This window comes from Heterodontus francisci, chromosome 40, assembly GCF_036365525.1.
Source record: "Heterodontus francisci isolate sHetFra1 chromosome 40, sHetFra1.hap1, whole genome shotgun sequence".
Taxonomy (NCBI): Eukaryota; Metazoa; Chordata; class Chondrichthyes; order Heterodontiformes; family Heterodontidae; genus Heterodontus; species Heterodontus francisci.
Genome location: NC_090410.1, coordinates 9,718,862 through 9,734,669, shown reverse-complemented (window position 1 = coordinate 9,734,669; position 15,808 = coordinate 9,718,862).

Genomic DNA, 15,808 nt, shown 5'->3' with positions numbered 1-15,808 from the left:
AACTGAGCCAAGCTGACAGTCTAATAATTAATACTTTATCATATCAAAATCCCTCAAAATTGTTCAGTAGCCAAATGTGGGAATATTTCCATACTAGTGCTGTCTAAGAATGAATCTGCTTTTTGATGATATTGTGTCAATGACACTGTGGATAAACTTCTTGCTTTTCTTTCATCAGTGCCAATGAGACCTATATCATCCTCTGTAGATTTGGTTGGAAAGCCCACTCTGACCTTAGTGTCGCCCCTGCGACAGTGCAGCACTCCCTCAGTACTGCCCCTGCGACAGTGCAGCAACCCCTCAGTACTGCCCCTGCGACAGTGCAGCACCCCCTCAGTACTGCTCCTGCGACAATGCAGCACCCCCTCAGTACTGCCCCTGCGACAGTGCAGCAACCCCTCAGTACTGCCCCTGCGACAGTGCAGCACCCCCTCAGTACTGCCCCTGCGACAATGCAGCACTCCCTCAGTACTGCCCCTGCGACAGTGCAGCACTCCCTCAGTACTGCCCCTGCGACAGTGCAGCAACCCCTCAGTACTGCCCCTGCGACAGTGCAGCACCCCCTCAGTACTGCCCCTGTGACAGTGCAGCACCCCCTCAGTACTGCCCCTGCGACAATGCAGCACCCCCTCAGTACTGCCCCTGCGACAGTGCAGCACTCCCTCAGTACCGCCCTGCGACAGTGCAGCACTCCCTCAGTACCGCCCTGCGACAGTGCAGCACTCCCTCAGTACCGCCCTGCGACAGTGCAGCACTCCCTCAGTACCGCCCTGCGACAGTGCAGCATTCCCTCAGTACCACCCTGCGACAATGCAGCACCCCCTCAGTACTGCCCCTGCGACAGTGCAGCACCTCCTCAGTACCATCCCTCCGAGACTTCAGCGCTTGCTCAATGCCATCCCTGCAACAGTGTAGCGCTCCCTCAGTACTGCATCTCCGACAGTGCAGTGTTCCTTCAGTACCACTCCTGCAACAGTGCATCACTTCCTCAGTACCGCCCCTCTGACAGTGCAGCGCTCCCTCACTACTGCACTGGACAGATCAGCCTAGATTACAGGCAGGATATTCCTCAGAGCTCCTGTTACTCTGTCGCTATAACCGGAAGATCATAGGTCCAATACTATCTTGAAGACTTTTGCCGGGAAATTCCACAGAGCTGCTCCTGCACTATCTCCCTAATTTCTCCAGAAATGCTGTGGCGCAGTGGTTAGCACCGCAGCCTCACAGCCCCAGCAACCCGGGTTCAAATCTGGGTACTGGCTGTGTGGAGTTTGTAAGTTCTCCCTGTGTCTGCGTGGGTTTCCTCCCACATGCCCAAAGACTTGCAGGTTGATAGGTAAATTGGCCATTAGCAGTTGCCCCTAGTATAGGTAGGTGGTAGGGAAATATAGGGACAGGGGGGATTGTGGTAGGAATATGGAATTAGTGTAGGTTTAGTATAAATGGGTGGTTGATGGTCGGCACAGACTCGGTGGGCCGAAGGGCCTGTTTCAGTGCTGTGTCTCTAAACTAAACTAAATTAGGGAGATAGTGCAAGAGCAGCTCTGTGGAATTTCCCGGCAAAAGTCTTCAAGACAGTATTGAACCTACGACCTTCTGAGTTACAGACTGTTCAAACTGACACACAACAGAGGAAAGCAGAACTTAACATTATCCATACTGTTTACATGCATACATATAAATGTTTTAAAAGCGTGTGTTGTTTAGAGACCTGTAGTGCCGTAGATTGAACCTTCAGACAGAATCTAATCAGTGAGATTGCTTCACTCCATTGCAACCATGGTGCAAGGGCTCCCCGTGGTGTATATAAAAGAAAGTGCACCTCTTTCAGTGACAACTGAAGAAATGTAACAACAACTTGCATTTACATAGCACCTTTAATGCAGTAAAACATTCAAAGGCGCTTCACAGGAGCATTATCAGACACAGGAGATCAAAAGCTTGGTCAATGAAGCAAAATTTAAGGAATGCCTCACAGGAGGATAGCGAGAGGTGGAGAGCTTTAGTGAGGGAGTTCCAGAACTTAGGGCCCAGGCCCCACCAATGGTGGAGCGGTGGAAATTGAGGATGCACAAAGAGGCCGGAATTGGAGAAGCGCAGGTATCGGGGAGGGTTGTGTGGGGCTGGAGGAGATTACAGAGATAGGGAGGAGCGAGGCCCCAGCGGATTTGAAAACAAGGATGAGAATTTTAAAATCAAGGTGATGCTGGACTGGGAGCCAGTGTAGGTTAGCGGGGAGATGGGAGAATGGGACTTGGGGCTAGTTAGGATACGGGCAGCTGGGTTTCAGTTGAGCTTGAAGCTTAGGGAGGGTAGAAAGTAGCAGGGGAACAGACTCGGCTGATGTTGCTTCTTGGAACAGTCATGGGAAAAATTAATATAGCAAATGATTTACGTTAAAAACTTAGAACTGCAGGTTTCTTGTTTTTTTTCTTTCACGGGATATGGGCAACGCTGGCAAGGCCAGCATTTGTTGCCCATCCCTAAGTGCCCTTGACAATTGAGTGGCTTGCTAGGCTATTTCAGAGGGCAGTTTAGGGTCAACCACATTGCTGAGAGTCTGGAGTCACATGTAGGCCAGACCAGGTAAGGACGGCAGATTTCCTTCCCTAAAAAGGACATTAGTGAACCAGATGGGTTTTTATGACAATCAATGATAATTTCATGGCACCGTTACTGAGACTAGCTTACAATTTCAGATTTTTATTGATTGATTGAATTTAAATTTCAGCAGCAGCCACAGTGAGATTTGAACCCCTGGCCCCCGAGGCATTAGCCTGGGTGTTTGGATTACTAGTCCAGTGACATTACCACTACGCCACCATCTCAGCATTTCTATCACCCAATAAAAATCAGCCAAGAACAAACCGTTGCCCTGTTTTCCAGGAACAACAATAACCTGCATTTATATAGCATCATTAAGGTAGAAACATGTCCCAAGACACTTCACAGATATGGAATCAGACTAAAGTGGACGCTGAACCAGAGATATTAGGACAGGTGTCTAAAAGCTTGGTCAAAGCGGTGGTTTTTAAGGAAGGAGAGGAAGGTGGAGAGGTTTACCGAGAGACTTCTAGGATGTGGGGATGAGGACACCAATGGAGGTAAAAAAAGAAGGGAGGGATAAACAAGAGACCAGTTGTAGAAAAGGAGTGTTTGAGGGATGGGTATAGGGTTCGAGGAAAGTTACAAAAAAAGGGAGTTAAACACGAGGATGATCATTTTAAATTGGATGCGTTGCCAGACCGGGAGCCTATGTAGGTCAACAAGTATGGGCGTGATGGGTGAATGGCACTTAGTAATGGATAGGATACAGGCAGCAGAATTTAGGATGAGCTGCAGGCCAGCCAGGAGAGCACTGGATGGTAGAGGCGAGGGCGGGAGTCGGCGGCTTTGGGAGGAGAGGATATGGGGTTGAAAGTTCATCAGAGTTGAATAGGACATCGAGGTTGCAAATGGGCTCATTAGGGAGGGGGGTGGAATGAACTACAATGGCACTGAGTCGGTTATGGTGCTGAAAACAATGGCTTTGGTCTTCCCAATGTTTAACCAGAGAAAACTGCGTCACATCCAAGACTGTATGTCAGACGAATAATCTGACACTGTAGCAGCAGTGGAGGGGTCAAGAAAGGTCGTGTAGAGGTAGAGCTGCGGGGCATCAGAAAACACGTAGAGGCTGGAGCCATGTCTGGAGTTATTTTTTTATTCATTCGTGGGTGTGGGCATTGCTGGCTAGGCCAGCATTTATTGCCCATCCCTAATTGCCGTTGAGGTGGTGATGGTGAGCTGCCTTCTTGAACTGCTGCACTCGATGCGAGGTAGGTACATCCACAGTGCTGTTGGAAAGGAGTTCCAGGATTTTGACCCAGCGACAGTGAAGAAATGGCGATGTAGTTCCAAGGCAGGATGGTGTGTAATCCCAAGCATCTGCTGCCCTTGTCCTTCTAGTTGGTAGAGGTCGAGGGTTTAGAAGGTGCTGTTTAAGGAGCCTTGGTGCATTGCTGCAGTGCATCTTGTAGATGGTACACACTGCTGCCACCGTGCGTCGGTGGTGGAGGGAGTTCATGTTGTGACTGGGGTGCCAATCAAGTGGGCTGCTTTGTCCTGGATGGTGTTGAGCTTCTTGAGTGTTCTTGGAGCTGCACCCATCCAGGCAAGTGGACAGTATTCCATCACACTCCTGACTTGTGCCTTGTAGATGGTGGACAGCCTTTGGGGAGTCAGGTGGTGAGTTATTCTCTGAAGGATTCCTAGCCTCTGACCTGCTCCAGTAGCCACGGTATTTATATGGCTACTCCAGTTCAGTTTCTGGTCAATGGTAGCCCCTAGGATGTTGATAGTGGGGGATTCAGCGATGGTAATAACATTGAATGTCAAGGAGAGATGGTTAGATTCTCTCTTGTTGGAGATGGTCAATGCCAGGCACTTGTGTGGTGCGAATGTTACTCGCCACTTATCAGCCCAAGCCTGGATGTTGTCCGGGTCTTGCTGCATTTCTACACGGACTACTTCAGTATCTGAGGAGTCGCGAATGGTGAACATTGTGCAATCATCAACGAACAACTCCACTTCTTACCTTATGATTGAAGGAAGGCCATTGATGAAGCAGCTGAAGATGGTTGGGTTTCGGACACTACCCTGAGGAACTCCTGCAGTGATGTCCTGGAGCTCAGATGATTAACCACCAACAACCACAGCCATCTTCCTTTGCGCTAAGTATGACTCTAGCCAGTGGAGAGTTTTCCCCCGGATTCCCATTGACTCCAGTTTTGCTAGGGATCCTTGATGCCATAGTCAGTTAAATGCTGCCTTAATGTCAAGGGCAGTCACTCTCACCTCAACTCTGGAGTTCAGCTCTTTTGTCCATGTTTGAACCAAGGCTGTAATGAGGTCAGGAGCTGAGTGGCCCTGGCGGAGCCCAAACTGATTGTCACTGAACAGGTTATTGCTAAGCAAGTGCCGCTTGATGGCACTGTTGATGACACCTTCCATCACTTTACTGATGATTGAGAGTAGGCTGATGGGGCGATAATTGGCCGGGTTGGACTTGTCCTGCTTTTTGTGCACAGGACATACCTGGGAAAATGCTGTAGCTGTACTGGAACAACTTGGAAAGGGGCGCGGCCAGGTCTGGAGTACAGGTCTTCAGTACTATTGTCGGAATATCGTGTCGACCCATAGCCTTTGCAGTATCCACTGCCTTCAATCGTTTCTTGATATCACGCAGAGTGAATCAAATCGGCTGAAGTCTGGCATCTGTGATGCTGGGGACTTCAGGAGGAGACAGAGATAGATCAGCAACTCGGCACTTCTGGCTGAAGATTGTTGCAAATGCTTCAGCCTTATCTTTTGCACTGATGGGCTGGGCTCCCCCATCGAGGAAGGGGATATTTGTGGAGCCACCTCCTCCAGTTAGTTGTTTAATTATCCATCACCATTCACAACTGGATGTGGCAGGACTGCAGAGCTCAGATCTGATCCGTTGGTTATGGGATCGCTTAGCTCTGTCTATCGCATGCTGCTTACGCAGTTTGGCACGCAAGTAGTCCTGGGTTGTAGCTTCACCAGGTTGACACATCATTTTGAGGTATGCCTGGTGCTGCTCCTGGCATGCCCTCCTGCACTCTTCATTGAACCAGGGTTGGTCTCCTGGCTTGATGGTAATGGTAGAGTGGGGGATATGCCAGGCCAAGAAGTTACAGATTGTGGTTGAGCACAATTCTGCTGCTGCTGAGCCACTCTTGGTGACGGACATTGAAGTCCCCCACCCAGAGTACATTCTGTGCCCTTGCTTCCTCCAAGTGGTGTTCAACATGAAGGAGTACTAACTCATCCGCTGAGGGAGGGCGGTAGGTGGTAATCAGCAGGAGGTTTCCTTGTCCATGTTTGACCTGATGCCATGAGACTTCATGGGGTCCGGAGGCGATGTTGAGGACTCCCAGGGCAATTCCCTCCCGACTGTAGACCACTGTGCCACCACCTCTGCTGGGTCTGTCCTGCTGGTGGGACAGGACATACCTGGGGATGTTGAAGACAGTGTCTGGGACATTGTAAGATATGATTCAGTGAATATGACTACATCAAGTTGTTCCTTGACTAGTCTGTGGGACAGCTCTCCCACCTTGGCACAAGCCCCCAGATGTTAGTAAGGAGGACTTTGCAGGGTCAACAGGGCTAGGTTTGCTGTTGTCGGTGCCTAGGTCAATGCCGGGTGGTCCGTCTGGTTTCATTCTTTTTTATTGACTGTGTAGTGATTAGATACAACTGAGTGGCTTGTTAGGCCATTTCAGAGGGCAAGTAAGAGTCAACCACATTATTGGGGGTCTGGAATCACATGTAGGCCAGACCGGGTAAGGACAGCAGATTTCCTTCCCTAAACGACATTAGTGAACCAGATGGGTTTTTACTACAATTGACAATGGTTTCATGGCCATCATTAGACTAGCTTTTAATTCCAGATTTTATTAATTGAATTCAAATTCCAGCTTCTGCATTGGTGGGATCTGAACCCATGTCTCCAGAGCAATACCCCGGGTCTCTGGGTTATTAGTCCAGTGACAATAACACTATGCCACCACCTCCCCCGGGCCAAGATGTAAATGACGAAGAGGATGGGAGCCCCTGGATAGTCCCTTGGAGAACACAAGAAATAGGACAGGAGTATTCCAAATGGCTCACTGAGCCAGCTCTGCCATTCTATATGATCATAGCTGATCTTGGACTTCAATTCCACTTGCCCGCCTGCTCCCCATATCCCTTGATTATGAGAAACCAAAAATCTACAATCTTAGCCTTGAACGCATTAAATGATGGAGCATCCAGAACCTCTGGGCCCTCTGTTGTTTGTCATATATATTAACGACTTGGATGTGAATGTAAGGGGCATGATTAATAAGTTTGCAGATGACACCAAAATTGATGGTATAGTGGACAGTAAAGAAGGTTGTCTAAGGTTACAACAGGATATAGATCAACTGGGAAAGTGGGCAAGGGATTGGAAAATGGAATTTAACGCAGACAAGTGCAAAGTGATGCATTTTGGGAAGTTAAACCAGGGCAGGATATATACAGTGAATGGCAGGGCCCTGGGGAGTGTTGTTGAGCAGAGAGACCTTGGGGTGCAAGTACATAGTTCCCTGGAAGTGGCAACACAGGTAGAAGGCGTATGGCATGCTTGCCTTCATTGGCCGAGGCATTGAGTACAAGAGTTGGGACGTCATGTTACAGTTGTACATAACGTTGGTTATGCCGCATTTGGAGTATCGTGTGCAGTTCTGGTTGCCGCACTACAGGAAAGATGTGATTAAGCTAGAGAGGGTGCAGAAAAGAGTCACAAGGATGTTGCCTGTTTTGGAGGGCTTGAGTTACAAAGAGAGATTAGATAGGCTGGGTCCGTTTTCCCTGGAGCGAAGGAGGCTGAGAGCGGACATAATAGAGGTATATAAAATTATGAGAGGCATAGATAGGGTAGATAGCCAGAGTCTGTTTCCCATGGTTGGGGTGACTAAAACTAGAGGACATAGATTTAAGGTGAGAGGGAGGAGGTTTAAAGGGGTAAATTTTTCACACAAAGAGTAGTGGGTATCTGGAATGAGCTGCCTGAGGAGGTGGTGGAGGCAGGAACAGTAGCAACATTTAAGAGGCATCTGAACAGGTACTTGAATGAGCAAGGCATAGAGGGATATGGAATTAATGCAGGCAGGTGGGATTAGTATAGATAGGCATTATGGTCGGCGTGGACACGGTGGGCCAAAGGGCCTGTTTCTATGCTGTACGACTATAACTCTAACCTTCTGGGTTGAGAATTTCTAAGATTCACAACTTTCTGAATGAAGTAATTTTCCCTCGTCTCCGTCCTAAATGATCAGTCCCTTATCCTGAGACTGTGCCCCTGTGTTTTAGATTCCCCGACCAGCGGAAACAATCTCATTGTCTACCCTATCCAGCCCCTTCTGAATCTTGTATGTTTCAATGAGATCGCCTCTCATTCGTCTAAACTCCAGAGAATATAAGCCCAATGTACTCAGCCTCTCATCATAGGACAACCCCTTCATCCCAGCGACCAATTTAGTAAATCTTCGCTGCACCGCCTCCAGTGCACGCCGTACTCCAGGTGTGGTCTCACCAAAGCCCTGAAAAATTTTAGTAAGTCTTTATTTCTGTACTCCAATCCTCTTGCAATAATGTACAACACGTCATTTGCCTTCCTAATTATTTTCTGTACCTGCATGCGTTATTGCGTTCCTTGTACGAGTGCACCCAAGTCTCATCAACACTTAAACAAGTGGTTGTTGTCGGTCAATCATCTGAACTCCAGGACATCACTGCAGGAGTTCTTCAGGGTAGTGTCCTAGGCCCAACCATCTTCAGCTGCTTCATCAATGACCTTCCTTCAATCATAAGGTCAGAAGTGGCGATGATTGTTGATGATTGCACAATGTTCAGCACCATTCGCGACTCCTCAAATACGGAAGCAGTCCGTGTAGAAATGCAGCAAGACCCGGACAATATCCAGGCTTGGGCTGATAAGTGGCAAGTAACATTCGTGCCACACAAGTGCCAGGCAATAACCATCTCCAACAAGAGAGAATCTAACCATCTCCCCTTGACATTCAATGGCATTACCATCACTGAATCCCCCACTATCAACATCCTCGGGGCTACCATTGACCAGAAACTGAACTGGAGTAGCCATATAAATACCGTGGCTACAAGAGCAGGTCAGAGGTTAGGAATCCTGCCGTGAGTAACTCACCTCCTGACTCCCCAAAGCCTGTCCACCATCTACAAGGCGCAAGTCAGGAGTGTGATGGAATACTCTCCACTTGCCTGGATGGGTGCAGCTTCAAGAACAATCAAGAAGTTCGACACCATCCAGGACAAAGCAGCCTGCTTGATTGGCACATCATGCACAAACATTCACTCCCTCCACCACCGACGCACAGTGGCAGCAGTGTGTACCATCTACAAGATGCACTGCAGCAATGCACCAAGGCTCCTTAGACAGCATCTTCCAGACCCACGACCTCTACCAACTAGAAGGACAAGAGCAACAGATGCATGGGAACACCACCACCTGCAAGTTCCCATCCAAGTTACACACCAACCTAACTTGGAACTATATCGCCGTTTCTTCACTGTTGCTGGGTCAAAATCCTGGAACTCCTTCCTAACAGCACTGTGGGTGTACCTACCTCACATGGACTGCAGCGGTTCAAGACAGCAGCTCACCACCACCTTCTCGAGGGCAATTAGGGATGGGCAATAAATGCTGGCCTAGCCAGTGACATCCACATCCCATGAATGAATAAGAAAAAAACAAAAGCAAAATACTGCAGATGCTGGAAATCTGAAATAAAAACAAGAAATGCTGGAAATACTCAGCAGGTTTGGCAGCATCTGTGGAGAGAGAAGCAGAGTTAACATTTCAGGTCAGTGACCCTTCATCAGAACTGACAAATATTAGCAATGTAAAAAGGTTTTAAGCAAGTAAAGTGGGGGTGGGGCAAGAGATAACAAAGGAGGTGTTGTTGATAGGACAAGGTCACAGAGCATAACTGACCAGAAGGTCATGGAACAAAGGCAAATGGTATGTTAATGGTGCGCTGAAAGACAAAGCGTTAGTACAGAGAGGGTGTCAATTGACTGCAAAGCACAAAGCACTCAGAGTACAAACATTAAAAAAAAAGAACTGTGGGTAGGCACAGTAGAAACAAACTAAAAAAAAACTAAAACCAAAATAAAAAAGGACAAAGAAAAAAAGAATAACTAAACATAAAAAGGGGGGCCCGACGTGCTCTGAAATTATTGAACTCAATGTTCAGTCCGGCAGGCTGTAGCGTGCCTAATCAATAAATGAGATGCTGTTCCTCGAGCTTGTGTTGGTGCTCGCTGGAACACTGCAGCAATCCCAGAATAGAGATGTGAACATGAGGGGGGCGTGGGGGTGGTGTTGAAATGGCCAGCAACCAGAAGCTCGGTCGGGGTCATGCTTACGGACTGAACGGAGGTGTTCCGCAAAGCGGTCACCCAATCTGCGTTTGGTCTCCCCAGTGTAGAGGAGAACACATTGTGAGCAGCGAATACAGTATACTACATTGAAAGAAGTACAAGTAAATTGCTGCTTCACCTGAAAGGAGTGTTTGGGGCCTTGGAGAGAGGAGGTAAATGGGCAGGTATTACACCTCCTGCGATTGCAGGGGAAGGTGCCACTGGAAGGGGACAAGGTGGTGGGTGTAAATGGAGGAGTGGATGAGGGTGTCGCGGACGGGACAATCCCTTCGGAATGCTGACAGGGAAGGGAGGGGAAGATGCGTTTGGTATTGGCATCACACTGGATGTGGCAGAAGTGGCGGAGGATGATCCTTTGGATCTGGAGGCTGGTGGGGTGGAAAGTGAGGACAAGGGGAATCCTGTCGCAGTTCTGGGAGAGAGAGGAAGGGGTGAGGGTAGAGGTGCAGGAAATGGGCCGGACACGGTTGAGGGCCCTGTCAACCACAGTGGGGGGGAAATCCTTGATTGAGGAAAAAGGAAGACGTATCAGAAGCACTGTTGTGGAAGTATTATCATCAGAGCTGATGCATCGGAGACAGAGAAACTGGGAGAATGGAATGGAGTCCTTACAGGAGGCAGGGTGTGAAGATGTATAGTCGATGATTCACCTGCCTCCAGCATTCTCCCTCCACCTGGACCCCTCCCTCTGGCCTCTTACCCGCTCCTGATTTTTCATTGAAAACTGTTGGCGAGACATTGGCAATTTCTCTGCCTCCCTCACTCACTCTAACCTGCCCCCCTCCGTTCTCTCAGGTCTAACCCCGACATTGTCATCAAACCTGCAGATAAGGGTGGCGAACCAACCTCTACCTTGCAGAGGCTCAGCGCCAACTCTCAGACACTTTTTCCTACTTCCCCCTGGACCATGACCCCAGCACTGAACATCAAGCTACTGTCCTAACACAGGACTGTTACTGACCTCATCTCCTCTGGAGATCTTCCCTCTACATCTTCCAACCTCATAGTCCCACCACCCCGGACAGCCCGCTTCTACCTCCTTCCCAAAATCCACAAACAGGATTGTCCCGGCAGACCCATTGTTTCAGCCTGCTCTTGCCCCACTGAACTTATTTCTTCCTATCTTGACTCTATCCGTTCTCCCCTAGTCCAGTCTCTTCCCACCTACATCCGTGACTCTTCTGATGCCCTACATCATTTTGACAATTTCCAGCTTCCTGGCCCTAACCACCTCCTCTTCACTATGGACGTCCAATCTCTCGACACCTCCATCCCCACCAGGACAGTCTGAGGGCTCTCTGCTTCTTCCTTAACAGAGGCCCAACCTGTCCCCATCCACCACCACCCTCCTCCGCCTGGCGAAACCTGTTCTCACATTGAACAACTTCTCCCTCAACACCACTCACTTCTTGCAAGTAAAAGGTGTTGCTTTGGGTATCTGCATGGGTCCTAGTTATGCCTGTCTTTTTGTGTGATATGTCGAACATTCCTTATTCCAATCCTACTCAGGCGCCCTCCCCCAACTTTTTTTCCAGTACATTGATGACTGTATCGGTGCTATTTCCTGCTCCCGCCTGGAACTAAAAAACTTTATCAACATTGCTTCTAATTTCCACCCTTCTCACCTTCACATGGTCCTTGTCCAACACTTCCCTTCCCTTCCTCGACTTCTCTGTCTCCATCTCTGGGGATAGGCTGTCCACTAATATTCGTTATAAACCCACCGACTCCCACAGCTACCTCGACTACACTTCTTCACACCCTGCCTCCTGCAAGGACTCCATTCCATTCTCCCAGTTTCTCTGGCTTTGACGCATCTGCGCTGATGATGCTACCTTCCACAACAGCGCTTCTGATATGTCTTCCTTTTTCCTCAACCGAGGATTTCCCACCCCCACTGTGGTTGACAGGGCCCTCAACCGGCTCATTTCCCGCACCTCTTCCTCTCCTTCCCAGAACCGTGACAGGGTTCCCCTTGTCCTCACTTTCCACCCCACCAGCCTCCAGCTCCAAAGATCATCCTCCGCCACTTCCAGCGCGATGCCAATACCAAACGCATCTTCCCCTCCCTTCCCGTCAGCATTCCGAAGGGATTGTTCCGTCCGCAACACCCTCGTCCACTCCTCCATTTACACCCACCACCTCGTCCCCATCCCACGGCACCTTCCCCTGCAATCGCAGGGGGTGTAATACCTGCCAATTTACCTCCTCTCTCCTCAAGGCCCCAAACACTCCTTTCAGGTGAAGCAGCAATTTACTTGAACGTCTTTTAATTTAGTATACTTTCTTTGCTGCTCGCAATGTGTTTTCCTCTACATTGGGGAGACCAAACACAGGTTGGGTGACCGCTTTGCGGAACACCTCTGCTCAGTCCGTAAGCGTGACCCCGAGCTTGCGGTTGCTGGCCATTTCAACAGCCCCCAGCCATCATGCTCATGCTCACATCTCTGTCCTGGGATTGCTGCAGCGTTCCTGCGAACATCAACACAAACTCGAGGAACAGCATCTCATTTATTGATTAGGCACACTACAGCCTGCCGGACTGAACACGGAGTTCAATAATTTCAGAGCATGACAGGCCTCCCTTTTTATGTTTAGTTTTTTTTTGTCCTTTTTCATTTGGTTATTTTATTTTAGTTTGTTTCTACTGTGCCTACCCACTTTTTTTTTTAATGTTTGTGCTTGGAGCCAGGACTATTCATTTTACAGTCAATTGACACCCTCTCTGCACTAACGCTTTGTCTTTCAGCACACCATTAACATACCATTTGCCTTTGTTCCATGACCTTCTGGTCAGTTATTCTCGGTGACCTTGCCTCATCAACACCTTCGCCTTTATTATCTCTTGCCCCACCCCCACTTTACTTGCTTAAAACCTTTTACATTTCTAATATTTGCCAGTTCTGATGAAGGGTCACAGACCTGAAATGTTAACTCTGCTGCTCTCTCCACCGATGCTGCCAGACCTGCTGAGTATTTCCAGCATTTCTTGTTTTTATCTCAACACTTACAAGTTTCACACCTTTAAAAAAATATTCTGCTTTTCTTTTCTTACAAAGTGAATAACTTGACACTTCTGCACATTATGCAGGAGCGCAGGAGCAGGGAGAGTCTTAACGGTGCAGGAGGCCATTTGGCCCATTGAGTCCATGCTATCTCTCTGGAGCAATCCAGTCAGTCCCATTCCCATTGATGAGGATTCTCTGGCTACAATCTATTCAGAAAGAGTGGAGGCGGGTGTCATGGACCAGACGAGCTTGGGCAGGGCATGAAGGGAGATAGGAGAGAAATTATAGAAGGATGTGGGTCAGGGCGAAGGCAAGGAAGGGTCTGGGGGCAGGGGAGGAATTTGGCTCGCTAGGCTAGGAAAATAGCTGAACAGGCGGTCTCAATTTTAGTTGCGAAGATTGTTACACTGGGGCCTCTCACTTCTTGCTGGAAATGAGGATGGAAGCTGCAGGGCAGAAGGGTCTATTATGGGTGGCACAGTGGTTAGCACCGCAGCCTCACAGCTCCAGCGACCCGGGTTCAATTCTGGGTACTGCCTGTGTGCAGTTTGCAAGTTCTCCCTGTGTCTGCGTGGGTTTCCTCTGGGTGCTCCGGTTTCCTCCCACAGCCAAAAGACTTGCAGGTTGATAGGTAAATTGGCCATTATAAATTGCCACTAGTATAGGTAGGTGGTAGGGGAATACAGGGACAGGTGAGGATGTGGTAAGAATATGGGATTAGTGTAGGATTAGTATGATATGGGTGGTTAATGGTCGGCACAGACTTTGTGGGCCGAAGGGCCTGTTTCAGTGCTGTATCTCTAAATCTAAAAATCTAAATCTATTGAGACAGTTGATGGCATTATCATTGCTCTACAGCGTGATGCTGGAGTTGTGAGCAGTTTTGGCTTGATATTAGCCAAGAGATCTGGCGATAGTTCGCTAAATCAGATATGATCAAGTCTGCACCCTTAGACTTGAGGGAGAGAAGATGGAAGCTGTACCAGGGGAAACAACCAGGATATGATAAAACAAAGTTTTGCTGCGATCAAAGGGAATTAAAAGTGGTTACGAAGGTTGCAGGACTTAGTTATGTGGAGACTGGAAAAGTTGGGGGTTGATCTCCTTAGAGCAGAGGAGATTATGGAGAGATTTGATAGAGGCGGTCAAACATCATGAATGATTTTGTTGCAGAAGGATTGGTAACCAGGGGCCATAGATTTAAGTTATTGACAAAATACATTTTTTTTTCTGGATTTAGTTTTGATGAGTTTTGATGATCTGGTGCGTGCTACCTGGATGGGTGGTTGAAGCAGATTCAGCAGTAACTTTCAAAAGGGAGTTGTATAGATACTTGAAGGGAAAAAAGTGGAATAAATTGGATAACTCTGCCAAAGAGCATGCACAGGCTCCTTCTGCGTTGCACCATTCTGTGAGGGAGTGCTTGAACAGATTGACAGCTACAGAAATATCATGGTGAATAGAAAGGCAAGACTAGACAATTGGGAGTTTGAAAGCACAGGTACAAGTGAGTTAACGGTGTGTTTTTCCTAGGGACAAATGGAGGGAAATGAGTGGCGAGAGTTACAAGGATGTTATTGGAGGCGTGACCTTGGCAGTGATCAATATATGGGGGTACAGAGGCCAAAGGAGGTAGCAAGCTTGAGGGGGGTGGCATAGGAGAGTTTATAAGGCTTAGGGAGGTCAGTTATCGTTGTGAAGTCAGAGGAGAGAGGACAACAGCACCCGTTAATGGAGAGGATATTGGATGAGAAGTCAGGCTCGGAGCCGATAGGAGAACGAGGCTGCAAACAGTCTTGTTCAGCCTCAGACAGTGGCTGGGAAGGGGAAAGGCAATTGTGGTAAGGATTGGAGACAACAGCCTGTCTTCGCAATGGATCCACAAGCAACATGATGGACAAACATTGGTTTTACCAATGTCCGCTGACCTAGATTGGCTCCCTGTCTGGCAATGCCTCAAATTAAAAATTCTCATTCTTGCTTTGCATTCCTCCATGGCCTCTATTTCTGTAACGTTCTCCAACCTCAGCACCCAGAGATCTCTGTATTCCTCCAGTTCTGGCCTCTTGAGCATCCCTAACTCCCACTGTTCCACAATTGGCAGCTGTGCTTTCAGCTGCCTGGGCCCGAAGCTCTGGAATTGCTTCCCTAAACCTCTTTCCTCCTTTAAGATGCTCTTTAAAATCTACATCTCAGACCAAGCTTTCGGCCAGCTGCGCTAATATCACCTTATGTGACTCGGTGTCTAGCTTTGCTTTATAACACTCCTGTGAAGCGCCATGATGAAGGCACTATATAAATGCAACTTGTTATTGTTACCCTTCTTTCTCTGTTGATGCAAGTTGAAAGCAAGATGCAATATCCCAAATGGCCAAAAGATGTCAGCTGAAGCACAGTCTTGCAGTTATGGCACAGACCTGACGTTGCACTGGAGCTGGCCCAGTTCAAAGACCCATCTGTTGTCTGTCTGATTGCCTGCAAAAAAATAGATTTTGGTGCTTCTGCAGAATATGTAACATAGGACTGGCTGTGACTGCACAATGAACAAAATCTTCCATCTAAATGGAAGAGTATTCCCAGCAGAGTTACCATTAGGAGACGACCGTCTGGAAACTTTTGCAGCGTAAACTGTTCACCACAGCCTATTTTTTGAGACTGGGCTCCATCAATACACACTTATTCCTTTGTCTCATGATGGAGCACAATTAGTTGTTATATTTTCATCGGCATCAAAACATAAATCCTGATTCAACACCTTGGCCCCACCCGACCCTCTGTCGGATTAAGAA